Genomic DNA, 25,740 nt, shown 5'->3' with positions numbered 1-25,740 from the left:
ATCTGAGATGATTCTGTTAGCATTTGTGGCAGGATTCAGTTAGTATTTTACAATGCATTATTTCGAACAAGCTTAGCCTTTTCAGAGTACGGATGGCGATTGCAACAGATCCGGGCAAGACGAAGAAACTCACTCCTAGTTGAAACTTTCACTTTCAAAGTGAGAAGAGGGTTAACCTGAAATGGATTAATACTAAATCGATGTCCGTGACTTATCAGCGATGATATGGTTTCAGACAGGAAACACTCGAACATCACAAAAGGAGAAAATACACCTAGGAGGCCCTATGTGATTCAATGAGTCAACAATTGTACTAGATTTCAGTGATTTTGCGTTGTACAAAGTAACTGAAAGACTGTAGAAACTGTCCATGTGGAGAGGGGGAGTGGGAGGGGTATTTGATTTACGTCATCGTCATTTTATCGATATTTTATTCTGACTGATGGTCCTCAGGCCATTCTCGGAAATGAAGTTGTCATGTACGCTTCCCAAGGTATGTTTTTGACACACCAGAGACCAGCGAATAGTCCGAGGACGGTACTGTGTATCGAAACTGGTAGCCAGTAGGCACAATAAAATTTGCGATTGTTCTTGTCGTGGTCTTCAGTCCAGAGACTGATTTCATGCAGCTCTCCATGCTACTCTATCCTGTGTAAGCTTCTTCATCTCCGAGTAACTACTGCAACCTACATCCTTTCTGAATCTGCTTAGTGTATTCATCTCTTGGTTTCCCTCTACAATTTTTACCCTCCACGCCTCCCTCCAGTACTAGATTGGTGATCCCTTCATGCCTACCAACCGATCCCTTCTTCTAGTCAAGTTGTGCCACAAATTCCTCTTCTCCCCAATTGAAATCAGTACCTCCTCATTTGTTACATGATCTATCCATCTAATCTTCATCATTCTTCCGTAGCACCACATTTCGAAAGTTTCTATTCTCTTCTTGTCTAAATAATTTAGTGTCCATGTTTCACTTCCATACATGGATACACTCCATACAAATACTTTCAGAAACGACTTCCTGACCCTTAAATCTACACTCGATGTCAACAAATTTCTCTTCTTCAGAAACGCTTTCCTTGCCATAGCCAGTCTACATTTGATATCCTCTCTACTTCGACCATCATCAGTTATTTTGTTCCCCAAATAGCAAAACTCATCTACTACTATAAGTAACTTATTTCCTAATGTAATTCCCTCAGCATCACCTGATTTAATTCGACTACATTCCATTAACCTCGTTTTACTCTTGTTGCCGGCCGAAGTGGCCGTGCGGTTAAAGGCGCTGCAGTCTGGAACCGCAAGACCGCTACGGTCGCAGGATCGAATCCTGCCTCGGGCATGGATGTTTGTGATGTCCTTAGGTTAGTTAGGTTTAACTAGTTCTAAGTTCTAGGGGACTAATGACCTCAGCAGTTGAGTGCCATAGTGCTCAGAGCCATTTGAACCATTTGCTCTTGTTGATGTTCATCTTATATCCTCCTTTCAAGACACTGTCCATTCCTTTCAACTGCCCTTCCAAGTCCTTTACTGTCTCTGACAGAATTACAATGTTATCAGCAAACCTCAATGTTTTTATTTATTCTCCATGGATTTTAATTTCTACTTCAATTTTTGTTTTTTGTTTCCTTTACTGCTCGCTTAATCTACAGCTTGAATAACATCGGGGATAGGCTACAACTGTGTCTCACTCCCTTCTCAACTACTGTTTCCCTTTCACGCCCCTCGACTATAGGCTATAGACTAAAAGAATATACATATTTTTTCTAATTGTGATACTCGCTGTTCCAACAGACAGTATGTCGGGAATATGTATTAGCTTACGTTATTGGTCTACATAAATATGGCGGTGGTGGTGGTTGGGGGGGGGGGGGGGGGGGAGAGGCGAACATGTGCTTTCCCACCATTTTTAAGTCATCCTAATGGCCTAATTTGCTGGGTGGAGAGGGTGACAACCTTGGTTTTGGCGCTTGTGCGCCCATAGTGAGTGGGTGACCTTCATTTTTATGTCACACAATTGGTAGAGGGTCGTGGGCGGAAGGTTATCATGTTATGGGTATTAGGTTTCATCCTGACCTTGGATATAACCTCACGCCATTGCCCGAGAGATGTGGTCAGGGTGTCAGGTTACACCGTGCTCTCGAATTTAGCGCCCGTATGCCCATTGATCCGCCACTAATACAACTTTAGTGACGGAAATGAGAGATACATAAGCTAACGAAGTACTCTGAAGAAAAAGAGCTATGGATAGCAAAAACTTTATTCCTACATCTCGAAAGACGACATTACACTAGGAAAGATCAGTGAGACGAGGGATCATACCCAAACAGATTTCGTTCCTATCACACCAACATTTAAAATTGCAGTATTCGATCTTACCAGGATTTGATGTCTCATAGGAACACAATTTACATGTGGCTGATGTGTGAATAAGATTTAAAAATCTTATCTGCAAACAAGAGAACCTATGGAAGAGTAGTAGTTCAAAACGACGGGCAAAAACGCTGAATTCGCGGCCATGCTGAATGGCAATCTTGCTTAAATGGACGAATGTTGGTATCTGGGACAAGTCAGCGCTGTAACCTTGAGAAAATCAAGTTGGGAAAACCGAATGTCAGAAAGCTAGGGCGAAGACGTGTGCGCCACCTATCTGTGAATTGTGTGAACTGAATTCTGTGTGTGGTTGTACTTTCTGAAGCAGAATCGATGGACGAGTCCAGCATCCACCTACAAAAGCGTGGGAAATCGCCTGAAAACCGCGTTCAGCCTGGGCGGCGCACCAGCCATTTTAATTCCCTTTCCATATTTCTCGCTGGATTTCTTTACTGCTTGCTGAACGTACAGACTGAATAACGTGGGGTTAAGCTACAACAGTGTCTCACGCCCTTGTCAACCAGTGCTTCCCCTTGTAATGGTACTTGAATTACGTAACCATTACGGCACCTCACCTGAACCTCTCGATACCAGCTATATTATACTGTGTTTCTGGGTAGTAGTTAACATATTTCAAGACAACATTCAGATTTGATTTCATTAATGTAGAGATACTTTTATACATCGATATGTTTGTATTGCAATGATATTATTATTAGTGTATTCTTTCTTTTGTCACTATGATCTCTGACGTTTTTGTAACTCTGATTTTTGGGCGCGTAAGCGATTATTAGTTAGTTGTTAGAAAGTCGGACCTTTAGAGAGTCAAGTCTTGGACGTCGTGTTGGAAAGACGCATATTGTCGTCAGCTTATAAAATGTGAACTTTTGTATTGTGAAGTGATGTTTTGTGTGTTACGTGATATTGCAACAAAAGCAATAAAAGGGAAGTGCAACTTAAACTCGGAGTGCTGATTACTTTTTTTACATCACCATTGTCCTGCAAAAGTGTAATCTTCAAGAATGGTTTGTGAAACACATCTATAAAACTTTTGAATATAGCAGAATAAAACCTAGGCCTCTTTGCATCCGAGCTTGGAATCATCACCACCTAGATTTTCGACGATTGTGCCATGATTTTACAACGAGACCAGCATGGGAAACACGAAAAGATGAGTGCCTAGTTTATTCATTATTACATGAAATGACTTTATTAACTGTGCTTTAATGACACCTGCCACACAATATAACTTTGTTGTTGTCCGAAAATGCAGTATTTAGCAGCGTGAACAACACCACTATCATTATTAATTTTTGACCTTTGTTGTGGTAGGGTTGTTAGACCCTTCACGTCTCTGACTCATATAACTACAGTCTGGTTTCTGCACAAGTCTAAAAACCATCCGCTCCCTATGCTTTATCCCTGTTACCTTCAAAATTTCCAAGGGTGTAACTGGAGTACAATGAAGCAGCCAGACATCTCTACTTATACAGGGTGTTACAAAAAGGTACGGCCAAACTTTCAGGAAACATTCCTCACACACAAATAAAGAAAAGACGTCATGTGGACGTGTGTCCGGAAACGCTTAATTTCCATGTTAGAGCTCATTTTAGTTCTTCCACCTACTCTCAATGGAGCACGTTATCATGATTTCATACGGGATACTCTACCTGTGCTGCTAGAACATGTGCCTTTACAAGTACGACACAACATGTGGTTCATGCACGATGGAGCTCCTGCACTATTCAGTCGAAGTGTTCGTACGCTTCTCAACAACAGATTCTGTGACCGATGGATTGGTAGAGGCGGACCAATTCCATGGCCTCCACGCTCTCCTGACGTCAACCCTCTTGACTTTCATTTATGGAGGCATTTGAAAGTTCTTGTCTACGCAACCCCGGTACCAAATGTAGAGACTCTTCGTGCTCGTGTTGTGGACGGCTGTGATACAATACGCCACTCTCCAGGGCTGCATCAGCGCATCAGGGATTCCATGGGACGGAGGGTGGATGCATGTATCCTCGCTAACGGAGGACATTTTGAACATTTCCTGTAACAAAGTGTTTGAAGTCACGCTGGTACGTTCTGTTGCTGTGTGTTTCCATTCCATGATTGATGTGATTTGAAGAGAAGTAATAAAATGAGCTCTAACATGGAAAGTAAGCGTTTCCGGACACATGTCCACATAACATATTTTCTTTCTTTGTGTGTGAGAAATGTTTCCTGAAAGTTTGGCCGTATCTTTTTGTAACACCCTGTATGTATAAATTTCTTGTAGTCATTAAGCACTGCCTCCGAAGTACGCTTGGAGCCTCTGAACTTCAGTTTTCTCCCGACGACAATTCTATAAAATGTGATTCTTCAGTTTCTCCCTGCGTATTTCTTGCTCGAGCAGCCCGTTGGACACTATGGACCGGCAGTACACCCGTGGACTGTTCGAGCAATCCTATAAAAGTTTCTCATTTCGTACTATTTTCTATCTGCTATTCGGAGGACCCGGTTCAGCGCTCTGTTTGTAAATTACCAACGCCGCGTTTCTAGCACCAGGAAATTTCCCAGCGAGCTGCGTGTGGGAATCCCGCGGCAATCAGCCAGGTGGAGTAGCGGTGTACACGAGAGGCACCGAGAAAGCTGACGCGGCCGCTCGCCTGTGCAACCTGCAGCTCTGCGCCATGACGTAAGCCCGCAAACGACCTTACTCAGCGGCTAGCTGCGCGGCTAGCGCATCACGCACGCGCTGAGCGTGACCAAACAACGTAACGCGTCACACTATGAGGCCCATTCGGTCTAAAAACAGCTCAACAGTCAACAAAATCACAGAGATTACACATACACCCTTTGAAACGACGAAAATTTTCTTCGTGTTATGTAATTGAATCTTTAATCCTACAGTCGATATTGCTTTAAGAACTCATATATGTAGCCTAGATTCTGTCAGCGAAGGTTCTGCTGAAATTGAGTCAAAGGTCTGTCGCATTTCATAAATTTTAAATAAAGTATTAGCTCTCGTCCGAATTTTCTTTCCATTGCCGCTAAAAAAAAAAAAAAAAAAAAAAAGTAGCTGGTCTCTAATGCTAGGGACAGAAAAACGGGAGTGTGACACCCGAGAAACTCAACTGCCGGCCGGAGTGGCCGAGCGGTTCTAGGCGCTACGGTCTGGAACCGCGCGACCGCTACGGTCGTAGGTTCGAATCCTGCCTCTGCCATGGATGTGTGTGATGTCCTTAGGTTAGTTAGGTTTAACTAGTTCTAAGTTCTAGGGGACTGATGACCTCAGAAATTAGGTCCCATAGTGCTCAGAGCCATTTGAACCATTCTTTGAAACTCAACTACTTCTTGATTCATTTTTCGTAAAGCATGCCACATGATACTCGCAGGGACGTAAATATGTCCCGATACTCGTCTCTCTTAAAGTCTGAAGACAACTGGCTTGGACTGTTCTGGAATGGGCCAATAGGTTGAGTCATGAACGGAGGTGTGTACATGTGCATTCTGGCATTCCTCCTTCGCTATACAACTCTTGAAGAAAATACGGCCATTTCATTATTTGAGCTGCGTCATTTGTTAGGTGTGAGTTGTAAAGAACTAAACCGATCGCGAAATTGAAAAGCAGCTACAATCGCTTGGTATTGGAAAGGCTTCTGGACCAGCTGAGATACCTATAAGATTCTGTAAAGATTATGCGAAAGAACTTGCTCCATTTCTGGCAGTAATTTATCGTAGATCGCTTGAGCAACGAAAGGTACATAACGACTGGAAAAAAACGCAGTTCATTCCCATTTTTAAGAAAGGCCGTAAGACAGTTCCACGCAATTATAGACCTATATCGTTGACGTCAATCTGTTGTAGAATTATGCAACATGTTTTATGCTCAAGAATTATGACGTTTTTGGAAAATGAGCAGCTCCTCTATAAAAATCAACATGGATTCCGCAAACTCAGCTCGCTCTGTTCCTCCATGAGATCCACAGTGCAGTGGACAACGGCGCTCAGGCTGATGCCGTGTTCCTTGACTTCAGTAAGGCATTTGACTGCGTCCCGCATTGCCGTTTAATAAAAAAAACTAGGTTACGGAGTATCGGAGCAGACCTGCGACTGGATTCAAGACTTCCTTGCAGATAGAACTCAACACTTCGCTCTTAACGGAACTAAATCTACAGAGGTAAAGGTAATATCCGGAGTACCACAGGGAAGTTTGATGGGACCGTTGCTGTTCACGATATATATAATTGATCTAATAGACAGCGTCGGCTGCTCTTTAAGGCTATTCGCAGATGATGCAGTTGTTTATACCGAAGTAGCAACTCCAAAAGATAGTAAGAATTTGCAGAACGACCTGCAGAGAATTGATGAATGGTGCAGATTCTGACAGTTGGCTCTGAAAGTAAATAAATGTAACATATTGCGCATACATAGGAAAAGAAATCCACTGCTGTACAGCTACGTTATTGATGACAAACAGCTGGAGACAGCGTCTGCCGTAAAATATCTAGGCGTAACTATTCAGAGAGACCTTAAGTGGAATGACCATATAAAACAGATAGTGGAAAAAGCAACGCTAGACTCAGATTCATCAGAAGAATCTTAAGGAAATGTAACTCATCCACGAAAGAAGTGGCATATAAGGCGCTTGTTCGCCAGATTTTTGAGTATTGCTCATCTATCTGGGATCCCTATCAGGTAGGACTGATAGAGGAGATAGAGAAGATCCAACGAAGAGTGCCGCGTTTTGTCACAGGATCGTTTAGCTGGCGAGAGAGCGTTAGGGAGATGCTAAACAAACTCCACTGGCAGACTTTACAAGAGAGACGTTATGCATTACGGAGAGATTTACTATTGAAATTTCGGGAGAGCACTTTTCAGGAGGAGTCGGACAACATATTACTTCCCCCCACATACATCTCGCATATTAACCAAGAGGAGAAAATTCGAGAAATTAGAGCCAATACAGAGGCTTCAATCATTCTTCCCACGCACTATTCGCGAGTGGAACAGGGTTGGAGAGATCAGATAGTGGTACCGAAAGCACCCTCCACCACATACCATTAGGTGGTTTGCGGAATATGATGTAAATGTAGATCCAAGGCAGCTACATTGAAAACTAGTGTAATTACTCTTAGTCATGTTGTGCCAAAGGCATTAAAACCCAGAGCTGGGTGTTTGTGTTGTCCTTGTCATTTGATCCTCATCAGCGTTCGTGACAATGGCTAGATTGGACTGTGGAAAAATTGGACTGCGTAAAAATTGGGACTACGTACGGGCGCTGATGACCGCGCAGTTGAGGGCCCCACAAACCAAACATCAATGTCATCAAAGGCATTACAAGCAGAATTGAGACACTTCCCGATGTTTTAAATACTTGTCAAGTAATACGCCCTCTTGTCAAAATATTAGTCATCCCTAAAGCTCAATGATCACTCTGGATAGTCGCAGATGGTGTACAACTGGTACCAGACTGCCATCTTGGTTTGCGTAAGGCTGGTGTCTATCGTACTCCTTGCAGCTGTGGCATGTCATATATTGGTCAGACAATCAGGACTGTGGAAGACCGGTGTATTGAACATAAGCGACACACACGCTTACAGCAGCTGAGCAAATCCGCTACTGCTGAACATTGCCTTGACACCAGTCATCCCATGGAATACAACACGGAGATTCTGGTTTTCACGTCCAGCTATTGGGATGTGTTATTAAGGAAGCTGTTGAAATCAAACTATCAAGAAACCTTATAAACAGAGATAGTGGATTTTGTTTAAATGCTGCTTGGAATCCAGCTCCCTCTTTCATCAAAAAACAGAGGGGCAGAATTAGTGCTACCTCACCTGTTGATTAATTAGTCACTATTGATATTTGTGATGTTGGTTATCTTTGGTTGTGTGTTGACTCTGCGGTTATTTGTTCTGTGTTTGGTATCTTCCCTGTTTCTCCTCTGTGAACCGAGGTATTAAATTCCCTTGCACATTGCTTCCTCCTTGCAGTTGTGCCTTGAGAATGGCAGGGTGTGCTCCTGTCGAAATACGGGCGGTGGGCGACGAGGTCACCCGGCAGCAAACCCGTAAGTTATTTGAACAGTCTGTGGATTATTTTTAAGGCGGTTTTCCATCTGCCTTGGCGAATGCGGGCTGGTTCCCCGTATTCCGCCTCAGTTACACTACGTCGGCGATTGCTGCGCAAACGCTTTCTCCACGTACGCGTACACCATAATTACTCTACTTCGCAAATTATGGGCTTACTCTCGTCTGGTGTGAGACGTGAGACGTTCGCGGGGGAGGGGGGGGGGGGATCCACTGGGGGCCAAACCGCACAATAACCCTGGGTTCGGTGTGAGGCGGTGGTGGGGTGAGTTGACTGTTGTAGCCTGTTGTGGGGTTGTGAACCACTGAGGGCTACGGCTTTTCTAGGTCCTCTGTTCCATACCATACCATACCACGCCTATTCTCAAGTTCCAGTAGTCCAAAATCGGACCAATGTTACGTCAGAATACGCTATAATTCCGGATACTGCACGATTCGACCAGCCAACGAAATGAATCTCCTTTAAATCTCTGTCAAATGTTGATATCGCTGCCTCATACGAGTACGTTGCACCTCCATACCCATGACAATGTTCATTAAGCGTCTGACGCTGTTCATGCCAGTTGTTGTTGTTGTTGTGGTCTTCAGTCCTCCATGCTACTCTATCCTGTGCAAGCTTCTTCATCTCCCAGTACCTACTGCAACCTACATCCTTATGAATATTTTTAGTGTATTCATCTCTTGATCTCCCTCTACGATTTTTACCCTCGACGCTGCCATCCAATACTAAATTGATGCCTCAGAATATGCCCTACCAACCGATCGCTTCTTCTAGCCAAGCTGTGCCACAAATTTCTCTTCTCTCCAATTCTATTCAATACCTCCTCATTAGTCATGTGATCTACCAATTTAATCTTCAGCATTCTTCTGTAGCACCACATTTCGAAAGTTTTTATTCTCTTCTTGTCCAAACTATTTATCGTCCATGTTTCACTTCCATACATGGCTACACTCCACACAAACACTTTCAGAAACGACTCCCTGTCATTTAAATCTATACACGATGTTAACAAATTTCTCTTCTTCAGAAACGCTTTCCTTGCCATTGCCAGTCTACATTTTATATCCTCTCCACTTCGACCATCATCAGTTATTTTGTTCCCCAAATAGCAAAACTCCTTTACTACTTTAAGAGTCTCATTTCCTAATCTAATTCCCTCAGCATCACCCGATTTAATTCAACTACATTCCATTATCTTCGTTTTGCTTTTGTTGATGTTCATCTTATATCCTCCTTTCAAGACACTATCCATTCCGTTCAACTGCTCTTCCAAGTCCTTTGTTGTCTCTGACAGAATTACAATGTCATCGGCAAACCTCAAAGTTTTTATTTCTTCTCCATGGATTTTAATACCTACTCCGAATTTTTCCTTTGTTTCCTTCACTGCTTGCTCAATATACAGATTGAATAACATCGGGGAGAGGCGACAACCCTGTCTCACTCCCTTCCCAACCACTGCTTCCCTTTGATGTCCCTCGACTCTTATAACTGCCTTCTGGTTTCTGTACAAATGGTAAATAGCTTTTCGCTCCCTGTATTTTACCCATTCCACCTTCAGAACTGCAAAGAGAGTATTCCAATCAACATTGTCAAAAGCTTTCTCTAAGTCTACAAATGCTAGAAATGTAGGTTTGCCTTTCCTTAATCTAGCTTCTAAGATAAGTCGTAGGGTCAGTATTGCCTCACGTGTTCCGGTATTTCTACGGAATCCAAACTGATCTTCCCCGATGTCGGCTTGTACCAGTTTTTCCATTCGTCTGTAAAGAATTCGCGTTAATATGTTAGTATGTAGGTGAATATGGATTGGGGGGAAGAAATGAAAGAGGAAGCCGCCTTGTAGAATTTTGCACAGAGCATAACTTAATCATAGCTAACACTTGGTTCAAGAATCATAAAAGAAGGTTGTATACATGGAAGTATCCTGGAGATACTAAAAGGTATCAGATAGATTTTATAATGGTAAGACAGAGATTTAGGAACCAGGTTTTAAATTGTAAGACATTTCCAGGGGCAGATGTAGACTCTGACCACAATCTATTGGTTATGAAGTGTAGATTAAAACTGGAGAAACTGCAAAAAGGTGGGAATTTAAGGAGATAGGACCTGGATAAACATAAAGAACGAGAGGTTGTAGAGAGTTTCAGGGAGAGCATAAGGGAACAATTGACAGGAATGAGGGAACGAAATACAGTAGAAGAACAATGGGTAGTTTTGAGGGATGAAGTAGTGAAGGCAAAAGAGGATCAAGTAGGATAAAAGACGAGGGCTAGTCGAAATCCTTGGGTAACAGAAGAAATATTGAATTTAATTGATGAAAGGAGAAAATATAAAAATGCAGTAAATGAAGCAGGCAAAAAGGAATACAAATGTCTCAAAAATGAAATGGACAGGAAGTGCAAAGTGGCTAAGCAGGGATGGCTAGAGGACAAATGTAAGGATGTAGAGGCTTGTCTCACTAGGGGTAAGATAGATACGGCCTACAGGAAAATTAAAGAGACCATTGGAGAGAAGAGAACCACTTGTATGAATATCAAGAGCTCAGATGGCAACCCAGTTCTAAACAAAGAAGGGAAAGCAGAAAGGTGGAAGGAGTATATAGAGGGTTTATACAAGGGTGATGTACTTGTGGACAATATTATGGAAATGGAAGAGGATGTAGATGAAGACGAAATGGGAGATAAGATACTGCGTGAAGAGTTTGACAGAGCACTGAAAGACCTGAGTCGAAACAAGGCCCCGGGAATAGACAACATTCCATTAGAACTACTGATGGCCTTGGGAGAGCCAGTCATGACAAAACTCTACCATCTGGTGAGCAAGATGTATGAGACAGGCGAAATACCCTCAAACTTCAAGAAGAATATAATAATTCCAATCCCAAAGAAAGCAGGTGTTGACAGATGTGAAAATTACCGAACTATCAGTTTAATAAGTCACATCTGCAAAATACTAACGCGAATTATTTACAGACAACTGGTAGAAGCGGACCTCGGGGAAGATCAGTTTGGATTCCGTAGAAATACCGGAACACGTGAGGCAATACTAACCTTACGCCTTATCTTAGAAGAAAGATTAAGAAAAGGCAAACCTACGTTTCTAGCATTTGTAGACTTAGAGAAAGCTTTTGACAATGTTAACTGGAATACTCTCTTTCAAATTCTGAAGGTGGCAGGGGTAAAATACAGGGAGCGAAAGGCTATTTACAATTTGTACAGAAACCAGATGGCAGTTATAACAGTCGAGGGGCATGAAAGGGAAGCAGTGGTTGGGAAAGGAGTGAGACAGGGTTGTAGCCTGCCCCCGATGTTATTCAATCTGTATATTTGAATCTGTATATTGAGCAAGCAGTAAAGGAAACAAAAGAAAAATTCGGAGTAGGCATTAAAATTCATGGAGAAGAAGTAAAGACTTTGAGGTTCGCCGATGACATTGTAATTCTGTCAGCGACAGCAAAGGACTTGGAAGAGCAGTTGAACGGAATGAACAGTGTCTTGAATGGAGGATATAAGATGAACATCAACAAAAGCAAAACAAGGATAATGGAATGTAGTCAAATTAAATCGGGTGATGCTGAGGGAATTAGATTAGGAAATGAGACACTTAAAGTAGTAAAGGAGTTTTGCTATTTAGGGAGTAAAATAACTGATGATGGTAGAAGTGGAGAGGAAATAAAATGTAGACTGGCAATGGCAAGGAAATCGTTTATGAAGAAAAGAAATTTGTTAACATCGAGTATAGATTTAAGTGTCAGGAAGTCTTTTCTGAAAGTACTTGTATGGAGTGTAGCCATGTATGGAAGTGAAACATGGACGATAACTAGTTTGGACAAGAAGAGAATAGAAGCTTTCGAAATGTGGTGCTACAGAAGAATGCTGAAGATAAGGTGGGTAGATCACGTAACTAATGAGGAGGTATTGAATAGGATTGGGGAGAAGAGACGTTTGTGGCACAACTTGACTAGAAGAAGGGATCGGTTGGTAGGACATGTTTTGAGGCATCAGGGGATCACAAATTGAGCATTGGATGGCAGCGTGGAGGGTAAAAATCGTAGAGGGAGACCAAGAGATGAATACACTAAGCAGATTCAGAAGGATGTAGGTTGCAGTAGGTACTGGGAGATGAAGAAGCTTGCACAGGATAGAGTAGCATGGAGAGCTGCATCAAACCAGTCTCAGGACTGAAGACCACAACAACAACAACAACAATGTTGCAGCTGTGACTTATTAAACTGATAGTTCGGTAATTTTCACATCTGTCAACACCTGCTTTCTTTGGGATTGAAATTATTATATTCTTCTTGAAGTCTGAGGGAATTTCGCCTGTCTCATACATCTTGCTCACCAGACGGTAGAGTTTTCTCAGGACTGTTTTGTCATGGATAGCTCTCTCAAGGCTATCAGTAGCTCTAATGGAATGTTGTCTGCTCCCGGGGTCTTGTTTCGACTCAGGTCTTTCAGTGCTCTGTTAAACTCTTCACGCAGTATTATATCTCCCATTTCAGCTTCATCTACGTCCTCTTCCATTTCCAAAATATTGGCCTCAAGTACATCGCCCTTGTATAGACCCTCTATATACTCCTACCACCTTTCTGCTTTCCCTTCTTTGCTTAGAACTGAGTTTCCATCTGAGCTCTTGATATTCATACAAGTGATTCTCTTTTCTGCAAACGTCTCTTTAATTTTCCTGTAGGCAGTATCTATCTGACCCCTAGTGAGATAAGCCTCTACATCCTTACATTTGTCCTCTAGCCATCCCTGCTTAGCCATTTTGCACTTCCTGTCGATCTCATTTTTGAGACGTTTGTATTCCTTTTTGCCTGCTTCATTTACTGCATTTTTATATTTTCTCCTTTCATCAATTAAATTCAATATTTCTTCTGTTACCCAAGGATTTCGACTAGCCCTCGTCTTTTTTCCTGCTTGATCCTCTTTTGCCTTCACTACTTCATCCCTCAAAACTACCCATTCTTCTTCTACTGTATTTCGTTCCCCCATTCCTGTCAATTGTTCCCTTATGCTCTCCCTGAAACTCTCTACAACCACTCGTTCTTTATGTTTATCCAGGTCCTATCTCCTTAAATTCCCACCTTTTTGCAGTTTATCCAGTTTTAATCTACACTTCATAACCAATAGATTGTGGTCAGAGTCTACATCTGCTCCTGGAAATGTCTTACAATTTAAAACCTGGTTCCTAAATCTCTGTCTTACCATTATAAAATCTATCTGAAACCTGTCAGTATCTACAGGCTTCTTCCATGTATACAGTCTTATTTTATTATTCTTGAACCAAGTGTTAGCTATGATTAAGTTGTGCTCTGCGCAAAATTTTACGAGGCGGCTTCCTCTTTCGTTTCTTACCCCCAATCCATATTCACCTACTACGTTTCCTTCTCTCCCTTTTCCTACTAACGAATTCCAGTCACCCATGACTATTAAATTTTCGTCTCCCTTCACTATCTGAATAATTTCTTTTTTTTTTCATCATACATTTCTTCAATTCCTTCGTCATTTGCAGAGCTAGTTGGCATATAAACTTGTACTACTGTGGTAGGCGTGGGCTTCGTATCTATCTTGGTCACAATAATGCGTTCACTATGCTGTTTGTAGTAGCTTACCCGCATTCCTATTCATTATTAAACCTACTCCTGCATTGCCCCTATTTGCTTTTGTGTTTATAACCCTGTAGTCACCTGACCAGAAGTCTTGTTCCTCCTGCCACCGAACTTCACTAATTCCCACTATATCTAACTTTAACCTATCCATTTACCTTTTTAGTCTTTTTAACCTACCTGCCCGATTAAGGGATCTGACATTCCACGCTCCGATCCGTAGAACGCCAGTTTTCTTTCTCCTGATAACGACATCCCCTTGAGTAGTCCCCGCCCGGAGATCCGAATGGGGGACTATTTTACCTCCGGAACATTTTACCCAAGAGGACGCCATCATCATTTAACCATACAATAAAGCTGCATGCCCTCGGGAAAAATTACGGCTGTAGTTTCCCCTTTCTTTCAGCCGTTCGCAGTACCAGCACAGCAAGGCCGTTTTGGTTAGTGTTACAAGGCCAGATCAGTCAATCATCCAGACTGCTGCCCCTGCAACTACTGAAAAGGCTGCTGCCCCTCTTCAGGAACCACACGTTTGTTTGGCCTCTCAACAGATAGCCCTCCGTTGTGGTTGCACCTACGGTATGGCTGGCTATCTTTATCGCTGAGGCACACAAGCCTCCTCACCAACGGCAAGGTCCATGGTTCAGGGGGGGGGGGGGGGCGGGGGTGGGTTCATGCCTGTAACATATGCTATAAGCCGTGGTTACAACACTAAACCTGAGCAACACTAATGCACTCTGGTGGCTGCTCAATCTGTCACAGCGAATTGCAACTCTACTGATTTACGTACCCGCCGAAGTGTGTATGTGCACAGAGTTGCAGAGAGATTTGGCCATGTCTTTAGGGGGTCTCACTTTTTTGTCAGGCAGTGTAGATCCATCTCAGCCAGTTTCCCTGCGAGATTTTGGAAGGGAACAACATGCATTGGACATTTGCAGTCGGGCACCTCAAAAAAGACCGGTGTTCACAGCGACGAATGCAGCTGTACGTCGCCAGTGAACCAAATACCACAGACACTGCACAGTAACTGATTGGACGCGTGTGCTGTGGCCCAAAGATGAAAGGTGTCACGTATACCGATAACTCAATGCGACGCTTAGCCTGCACTGTGCGGTGAGTGTAGTTCAGGCCGAATATGATTCTGTAAAATTTTGGGGAGTGGTTTTCGTACCCTGACTGGAAGCACTCATTCAGACTGCGGTGAACATGAACCAGGGTAGTTACTCCAAAATTCTCGGCGATGAAGTGTTGGCCTTTCTTCTACAACTTCAAGAGTTAGTCGTGGCCATTCCGCCTTCCAAGAAAACTAAAGCCGTGTCCAAAGCGCAAACAGCAGACGTTCCTTATTTTACAAACACGTAGACATCCCACTGAACTTCCACTGATCAGTTAAATCAGCCGATCTTAGTCACACAGAAAATGTCTGTGGCTGTTTCGAACGGCGAGTGAAATGTAGCAGTTCAACGCCTGCAATTTATTAGCTCTGCTAACCGACAGTTGCGTATGGCAGACTTGAAGACTCTCTGCCTCGACGAATTAAGGTCGTTATCAAAGCTAGATGAGGTGTTGCACGCTATTAATAGGTGATATTTCTTGGTAGTGACTAATTTTTTGTCCTTAGACTTCAAAAATAATTCAGCGAAATAAAGTCGTTATTGTGGTACGGTTGGCTAGGTGGACCTGCCGCCTAATCGAAAACAGTTCTTTTTCTTTGCATGGATTGGCAATTGCTGTTGTGAAGTACGAGTGTTACTGCTTAAGTGTAACTCATTAGCATTGATGTCCGTTATGCGTACAAGTGGAGCAGAATGTTGTGCTTGTGGTTTCGGTCTCAGTGAGGGAGAAGAAAAAATTTTTAAACAAGTGTTGGTATGCCGGCAGCCACTTTCGAATAGTTACAAAGGGACGAGGTGTATGCCGAAGTATTATCTCATAGAGACTTCGCAGATGCACAATCAAATCTTAACTAAGCTCAGTTTGAAGACTAGCAGTTCTCTCTAAATGTACAGAGATGTGATACTGTGTGCCTCACAAAATGTAAAATACTAGTGGCCACAGCACTAACGACCGATAACAGGAGACAGCTGATTCGGACCTGCTGTTCTTTTCCTTTGGCGTTATTCCTACTTTAGAACTGTTCACGTGATGTACACATGTACAGCTTGAATGTAGCATGTTTTATCTATTTGGTAAGTTGTTTTTCTGCCAGCCAGTATAATCTTAACGTCAGAAGTGCTGTGCTGGAAATCGACTTTTCTTCGTATTTTGGTGTTTTAAATATTCCAGCATCGTGTTTGTAAGGCGAACAGAGGTCAGCCCTATACTAGATGATGGTCATTCTTTGCAGTTCCTGGGTCGATATTTCTCATGTTTGTTTTGGTGGATTAATTAGTTTTCTGGACGCACTGAGAATTCTGTGTGTAGGTTGAATAAGATGGAGGATAGGCTGTGCCCTGTGTCATTCCCATCTCAGTAACTGCCTACCTTTCATTTTTTTCCTCTTATAGTTGCAGTCTGATTTCTGCTCAGGTGGTGTATAACCTTTCGCTCGTAGTATTTTATCTCTCCTAAATTAATAAATTCGAAGTATGCATAACAAGCAAAATTGTCAACAACTTTCTATAAATTTGCTAATGCTATGAATGCAGGTTTGCTCTCCGTTCACTGTATCTTCTAACATAAATCCAAAATTTGTCTTCCCCCACGTAACTGGTGATGCTTCTTCCCTATAATTGCCTTATGAGTTTTACCATGTCGATAAAGACCTCCACGATCACCTAATCCCAAACCTCAGAGATTTTTGGTGTAGTTTATTTAAACGTAAAGTCCGCTGCAGTCTCGCAGATACAGTTGCAGAACAGCAGCTGAGAATTATACAGTCTTGTCAAAATATATGAGACTGTATGGAGTAAACAACTTGTAACTCTCTGCAGAGACGAGAAGTTGCGAGGTGCCGGGGCTAGCAGTGTATTTAACACTAAATTCTTCTGGAATCTTCATATGGAAATGATGCTCTAAGCCCCCCTTTTCTAACTCCGACTTTTGCTGTTGCACATGGATTAAGAAGAAACGCGAACTGACTGTAATCGACCCTGCAAGTGGAGTAGAAAAGAGTTTGGCACCTGCAATAATTTAATTGGATAGAAATTAATTTGATAAAGGAAAGCTTCATTAACATAGTGAGAAATGAAAGGGTTGCTCTGCCGATCAACAGAATGAAATTTCTGTCCAAAATAACAATTTTATTTATTATGGCTAACTCAAAATAATAAACAAAACACATGAAACATCTACAATACGTCAAATTGGATACTCAAATAAATGCTGTGAAGGTGAAGTTGTCCATAAACTAGAGTGTGACATTTACTACCAAGTGGTATGTTGAGCCAATTCCTTGCAACTCAAATCTTAAAACACCCAGCCAACCCAACATTAATTGCTGCTACAGTAGTGAGAACTCAGACAATGAACACCCAAGACAGAACCACGTTAGAAAAGATGGGAACAAGCTCGCTGTGCTGAGCTCTAATTGTCACATGGCAAAATTCACTAATCTGCTGGTGCTGCGGCCATACATTACCAAGCTGTCTTCTTAACTGCAAGGACACGATCTGGCATACCAGAGGCGATGGCTGGTTGCTTCGACGTCCCGTCGTGGTGATGATATTGTTGCGAGTACAGCCCGAAATAAATTATCCTGGTCAGGGTGTTCCAGACTAAAGACTTCCTAGCAACACAAATACGCCTCTGAGGGAGACGAAGAAGGCTCGCTACACAATCACTGACGGTACAGTGATTGATTTTAACAAGCGAAGTCACACAGTAACTCCGATACAGTCAACTTTAGCTAAAACTGCACAAGACGGACAACATAGGCCGCTTGTACGCAGAACACTCAATTGCCAACTGTACTCGGAAAGTTACGTTGAAGTCAACTTCGTCAAACAGTTACAATTAAGTGAAAGTATATTAGACAGCCAACGGAAGGCAGGCTGTCCAGAGCAGCGAGAGCTCAGTCTTGTAACCTACCCCGACTGAAAGGCGAGAGCCGACTCCTTCAAGAGCACCCGTACAAGCCGAACGCAGAACATTCCTGCCCCCACGACCGTGGCTGTTGTTAAACGCTCCAATCAGCAACTCGAAAACCGGCGGAAAATTCCACTCTATTGCCGAAGCCCTACTATTCCACCAATGGAGACACGTGGCGCCAATTTCTGAGCCGATTTTGCTACGTCACAGAGCTATCCCCTGAGCAAGCCAATCACAGTTATGATTTTTCAGAAAACGCGGTAATTTGCCCAAGACTGTCTGGGAACACAAGTCATTCCCACACCTCGCAGGTAGCCCATCAGAAAGTGTTTTCACTAAGTTTCTGCGAAGTAACGGAATCTCTAGACCCAGCCGTTCCATCAGGCCCCTGTGGGCGTGTCGCCCCCGCTCTTATAACAATGTCGGCATCTGGACAGCATCCACTCGACTCCCTCACACCCGTCGGCATAACCCTTTCAAGATCAGCAGAACCCGCCTGTCACCGGACCACCCGGGTGACGAGAGACGCTGCGTGGGAAGTCTGCGTGTGAAGCAATAGCAACTTTTCACCACATGCAATTACAGAGGAAAATATTCGTATCTTCTGCGTTCTCAATACTAGCCTTTTAATGACAATACTCGGCCATACTTCCCCAAATCGAATTACTCAGAATAAGACACAAATATGAGAGGGAGAAAGTCGCTATGTGTATCTTAAAGACATGCGACCTCTCACAGTATTGCATCAAAATGCGAAGTCGAGACGTGAAACACCCCCTTCAACTCGTACGAGTGTACAGTAAATGAAAAGTTCACGTTTCAAGTGCATTTTCACTGAGTAAGAAAATATTTCATACTGAAGCCAGTGGCAGCTCGTAACCATTTTCACATTCGAAATTACGTTGCAAACTGCTCTTTTGAGGATCCATTTCTATTATACCCTACCTTTTCCTTTTTCGTCTTCTTCTTAAGGTGCCATCTCTCTTCAGAGGATGGTTGTTATTATGGCTAATCTTGTTTTTACTTTTTGGATCCAAACGATTGCAGGAAAGTGCATCCAATCCTCTCTGTCAATTTCTACAGTCAAGATGTCCGTCTTCTTCCTACTGATCTTTTCATACAACTTTTCTTTCCATTATCAGCCTGAGAATATTATACCTTTCTCCTCGCACCATATTGCCAAAATATTGTAGTTTTGATTGCGTTCCCCAATTCCTTATCTTTATTGATTCGCCTTAGAACTACTTCTCTGGTAATTCTTTGTGTTCAGGATATTTTTAACTCTCATCTGTACCGCCACATTTCGAACACGTCAATCTTCTTCATTTCTGCCTTTTTAAGTGTTCATGCCTCTCTCTATTCCATATAAGAGTCTGGCATTAGGTAAAATTTAATCATTCAGGTTGTAATGGTACTTGAATTACATAACCATTACGGCACCTCACCTCAACCTCTCGATACCAGTAATATTCTACTGTGTTTCTGTAAAATAGTTAACATATTTCTGTGACAACATTCAGATTTGATTTCATTAATGTAGAGGTACTTCGATACATCGATATGTATATATTGCAATGATATTATTCTTATGTGTATTCTTTCTTTTGTCACTATTATCATTGACATACTTGTAACTCTGATTTTTGGGCGCGTAAGCGGTTATTAGAGAGTCAAGTTTTGGTCGTGTTAAAAAGACGGAAATTGTAGTCAGTTCATGAAATGTGAACTTTAACAGTGAGGAAGATATTTTCAAGTATGTTTTATATTGTGAAGTGATGTTTTGGAACGAGTTACGTGATACTGCAACAAAAGTAATAAAAAAGAAGTGTAACTTAAATTCGGAGTGCTGATTACTTTTTTACATCACCATTGTCCTAACTTGCAAAAGTTTAATCTTCAAGAATGGTTTATAAAACACATCCATAAAACTTTTGAATATCGTAGAATAACACCTAGGCCTCTTTGCATCCGAGCCTGGAATCATCACTAACTAGATTTTCGACGATTGAGCCATGAGTTCACAACATCTACATTACCCCTTGCTGAAAACCCTAATCGTAGATATGTTGCAAGTTGAAATTTAATTATAATAAATTGTACCAAGAACAATGCGTTTGGGGTGGATCTTCAGTGTGTCGCTGTCTTCAAATAGCCTACTCTCATAATACGCAAGTTACAATAATTCTTTTGCCACGAATGTGATGTTTCTCATTATTTTATTGGAACGAATCACACAGTTAACAACGTGTTTTCCAGTGATTCTCAATTTGCTGGTGCTCAGAAACGGCATATATACATATAGGCTTGAAATGAACGCCAATATGGCGCCTCACAACTCTGTACTGAAAGGAGACGGCGTGCTTGTGACGTAGGTGGCGTTGTGCCATCTAATTGGTCAACGCTCAGACGCACGCTCAGAATATCTGACATGCCAGATATTGCTCTGCACGTTCGGAAAGACTCCCGAGCGTCCTATTCCACGCTATGAAGTCAGAAACTCGGCACGCTCAACGCTCAACGTTCTGATGCACGGTCCGAGTGCCGACGGCTTTAGTGTCAGCTGCTTTTTCGCACGGCCAACTCCACGTGGTTTTCTCTCTTCACGTCAGTGAAGCAATCTACCTCACCTTTCATGTCTCTAATCACACTGTCCATTCGGCGTCTTCTCCTCGTGGTACGGCAAGCATAGAGGGCCAAGTCCACTTCTATTTCGTTGGCGTCCAACACCTTTTCACAGACGGCACTGGAACGTCTCTTCCGCCACCGTCCGAGGCAACAAAGCCGTTTGGCATCCGTGCAAAGGAGAGTCTCGAGTCAGTACACCTAGAGGGCATTAAGGTCCTCCACCAGGGATGGAGTAAGGGATCTCCCTGGCTACTACAAAGGCCAAGATTACTTCTTGATCTGGCTGCTTACGAGAAGTATTGTACCCCGGACCACCCTTTTAAAATTAAATTTACTGAGATTTTAGACCGCCATTCAGATTTTATTACTGTTTACACGGATGGGTCTAAAAAGGGGGATTTTATGGGGTGCTCTGCTGTATTTCCCGATACTGTCCGTAGGATAGGGCTCCAAGAGGAGTTCTCAGTTTACTATGCAGAACTGTTTGCCATTCTGCAAGCATTAGAGCATATGCGGCGACATCATGGCACGAAATTCATCATCTGCTCCGATTCCCAAAGTGCTCTACACGCTCTTGAACAGATGTACCCAGCAGATCGGATGCTGCAAAAGCAGGGTAAGGATGTAATTTTCTGCTGGGTTTCAAGGCACATAGGGATTCCTGGAAATGAACTTGCAGACGCGGCTGCCAAGGAGTCTTGCTCCATTCCACCTCCTGCTCGCTGTTCCGTCCCCCTGCAGGCAATAACATCATTCGTGACTCGGAAGGTCGTGCGTTGGTGGGAGGCTCAGTGGCTGGAAGTGAGGGATAATAAGTTGCGAGCGGTGAAGGATTCTGTTCGCCCGTGGCTTACCTCCTTCCGACAACGACGAGCTGAGAAAGTAGCCCTTCCATGGCTTAGAATAGGGCAGTGTCCGTTGACACATGGTTTTCTGTTACGTTGTGAGGAGCCACCAACGTGTCAGACATGTGGGACACAGCTGTCGATACGACATATTTTAACTGAGTGTGTTTTATATGCGGGTTTGAGGGAAGATTTCAGTTTCCCACCAGACCTGCCCTCTATTTTAACTAATAATGAGGCGAGTGTCGCTAGAGTTTTGCGTTTTTGTGTGATGTCTGGCCTTCTTCCCAAAATATTGGGATTGAGATCTTAATGTGCTGTAAAGTGGTTTGGTCACCCATTATTTGTAAGTGGTCACTCAGCCACCGTTAATTATTTTTACCTGTTTTGTACTGCTATTTTCTTTTTAGTTTTATCTACCTGTTTTGATGTGCTGTGTCCAATCTTGAAATTGGAACATTTACAGTTCACGCAAAGATCGGCTCTGAATTGATCCTTGTTCAACAGATCTTGGCTGCACTCGTCAACATTTCTTTTGGGAACGGGCGCTGATAACCTCGTTGTTGTGCGCCCTACAACACTACTAATCATCATCATAATCCAATCACACTACTCCGAACACAGTGTACAAAGCAGCTTTGTAAGGCCACATGTACGAAGTCCCTGGCACAGCTATAAATAAATACCTGGTCAGCGCTGGGTTTCTCAGCTTGTAAAACGTGTAGTAGGTCAACTCCGGGCTGGAAGCCTATCGATGTAGGAATGGAACGGTGCGGCAGGAGTCGGGTGTGTGTGGGGCGGCCCCACCGACGGAGGGTGTGCCGCGGCTAACAAGATTACCGATCCGGCCCCAATTACCTCCGTGTCAATACCGCCGGCGCATTGTCTCCGACAGCCGGACAATGGACCGGATTGACGCCTCAGCGACGCCGCTCCTCCCGTACAATATGTCCCGACACGGACACCGTCGCATTAAGCCGCTGAAATATGTCCGTCCGTCGCCGTGCGCAAACGGCGCCCGAGGAGGGCCCGGAACTAATTACTCGGAAAACCACGGAGATGAACTGTTCCGCTCCGCCACTGCCACCGCTGAATCACAGTACGTTTTCTTCTCTTATGTAAGCTAACTCGAGCGATTCATTTGAAGTGGTTTGCTATTGACAATGCGTCCTAGACATCGGAAGTTCACTGAAGCTTTTTGCGGATGATGCTGTGGTATATCGAGAGGTTGTAACAATGGAAAATTGTACTGAAATGAAGGAGGATCTGCAGCGAATTGACGCATGGTGCAGGGAATGGCAATTGAATCTCAATGTAGACAAGTGTAATGTGCTGCGAATATATAGAAAGAAAGATCCCTTATCATTTAGCTACAATATAGCAGGTCAGCAACTGGAAGCAGTTAATTCCATAAATTATCTGGGAGTAGGCATTAGGAGTGATTTAAAATGGAATGATCATATAAAGTTGATCGTCGGTAAAGCAGATGCCAGACTGAGATTCATTGGAAGAATCCTAAGGATATGCAATCCGAAAACAAAGGAAGTACGTTACAGTACGCTTGTTCGCCCACTGCTTGAATACTGATCAACAGTGTGGGATCCGTACCAGATAGGATTGATAGAAGAGATAGAGAAGATACAACGGAGAGCAGCGCGCTTCGGTACAGGATCATTTAGTAATCGCGAAAGCATTACGGAGATGACAGATAAACTCCAGTGGAAGACTCTGCAGGAGAGACGCTCAGTAGCTCGGTACGGGCTTTTGTTGAAGTTTCGAGGAGTCAAGCAGTATATTGCTCCTTCCTACGTATATCTCGCGAAGAGACCGTGAGGATAAAATCAGAGAGATTAGAGCCCACACAGAAGCATACCGACAATCCTTCTTTCCACGAACAATACGAGACTGGAATAAAAGGGAGAACCGATAGAGGTACTCAAGGTACCCTCCGCCACACACCGTTAGGTGGCTTGCGGAGTATGTATGTAGATGTAGATGTAGAATAGCCGCATTCCAGCCCCGGAGGATGAAACATGCATACAAAAAGTCTGCACATAGTATGTAGCAATGCGCTACAGGATGTAATATTTCTGGCTTGGTCAGCCATCATATTAGGCTCCAAGAAGCTGTTCCCAGAGCAGTGGAGATGCAAGAAGTATGTAGATGATGAAATGTGGTGCGAGGTACCTGTGACAGATGTTAGATTCGGTACCATTCCCGTGAGAAACACCGCCTGCATAATGCTGCTGCTCTGTGATTGGCTGCTGTGTTCGGAGCAAGGGCGCCAAAACGTTAAAGTATAGTTATTATTATTAGTTAAACTACTCATTGGAATGACTTCACTTTCTAATATAAATATCTCTAAACAGCTGACTATCAATCAGTCAATTTAGAATTATTAAAAAACAATATAAATCAAAAACAAAAGCTGTGCGGCTGGTCCCGGCTGAGGTTCGAGTCCTCCCTCGAGCATGGGTGTGTGTGTTTGTCCTTAGGATAATTTAGGTTAAGTAGTGTGTAAGCTTAGGGACTGATGCGCCTAGCAGTTACGTCCCATAAGATTTCACACACATTAAAAAAAAATTTAAAAAAAACGAAAGCCTGACGAAATTGCATGCGAAGCACTTCGGATACGTTCGGGTCACGCCTTTTCTGGTATAGCGCGCGAAGTGTTTCGGGCTGTTCGTCACTCTGGATTAGGCAGTCGAGAAGAACAGACATGTAGTCCGACGTAGGCTGTGTTTCCAATTTTTATTTAAGTTCCTGTTCGTCACTCTGGATTAGGCAGTCGAGATGTGCAGTCATGTTGTCTGTGGCAGGATGTGTTTGCCAGCATTCAGTATTAAAAGATTCACTCCGGCAGTCATGAGGCACAGACACGTGCCACAAATAGTGTAAAGATACATTTTCGTAAACGTTGTGTTTGATCACGTACTTTGCTGTAACAGAGGGTGTTGTATTAAGATCATGTAGTCTTCTCGTGTGGCTATATTAAAATACGCGAGTGGCATCCCAAAGAAGTGATACATTATTTCAGAAGAGAACCTCGCTATAAGTCAGTTTCAGCCTCAAGATACAGAATATACGACCTGCGTGCTGTTTTCTGCGCTGGGGACATCAACTTGAAGACAGCAGGTTAGTGAACTATAACAGAACCTTCGTATTCCACACAGTGCATTGGAAACAACTAGGCGACTCACGTGTACTGCATGCACAGAACAAACGTGCTCAGTGACACGTCGTCTGCAGGAATGCAGAGGAGGTAAAGGAGGATGATCGTTATTAACACCAACAGTCAATTCATTCTTCCTTTCTTGCCGTAATGACCAGTACTAACTATTTCGGTTTGAGAATAACGCTCTACAGGATTTCGAGCAATTGACAAGAGATGCCGAATCAGTTTCAGAAGACTGAAGGGTGTCTCGAAGTTCATTTATTTGTGCCATAGTGGGAAACTGAAGGGAAAAATACTTACGTGAGCCACTTTTGTCACAAAACGAATTAATATGTTTTAAGCAACGTGACGAGAGTCAATTCTTTAAGATGTTTTAGTTGTGCACTCTGCTCAACTTTTGCTCTTCTTTGGTTATGCTTTGGTCAAAAATTATGCTTTTCACGCAATACTGAATTGTGTTTGTTTCAAGCAGAATTCCGAGAAATGTGTGTACAAATAAACAAAACTAGACATTTATCTTTGCAACTGCAGAAATCTTAAATCAACGCAATGGAGGCTGGAAAATGAAGAAAGCAATTTCACCGGATTAAGAAATGCAAATAGATTGTAGATGAAGTCAATTTCACAGATCGAGAATCATCTTTAAATTATCACCGTTTCGACTCTCCGCTTGTCACAGATTCGACTCAATGTTAGCCGTAGCCCTGTAGAGCCGGTAGCTGTACAATGAAGACTGTCGAAGGCACCTTACAAATTGGCAACTCGGTAAAAAACTGTTTTGCAGATAACGAAGAAACTAACAAATACTCAAGATTTCGCATGAATGTTCACAGAGCGGAAAGCTCTCAAAGAATGCGTATCTTTTAGTGTGAGATAAGAGGATGTCATGCAACTGCAACGAAATTTAATATCAAGCGACTGGATTGATGAGACGAAGAATCAAAGCTGGTCAGTCAGATGGCTGGACACAAATTTGGTATGGTGTTGAGTGCACATATTAATTCTTTTTG

The sequence above is a fragment of the Schistocerca piceifrons genome, chromosome 1 (genome assembly GCF_021461385.2).
Source record: "Schistocerca piceifrons isolate TAMUIC-IGC-003096 chromosome 1, iqSchPice1.1, whole genome shotgun sequence".
NCBI lineage: Eukaryota > Metazoa > Arthropoda > Insecta > Orthoptera > Acrididae > Schistocerca > Schistocerca piceifrons.
This window is presented reverse-complemented; position numbering follows the sequence as displayed.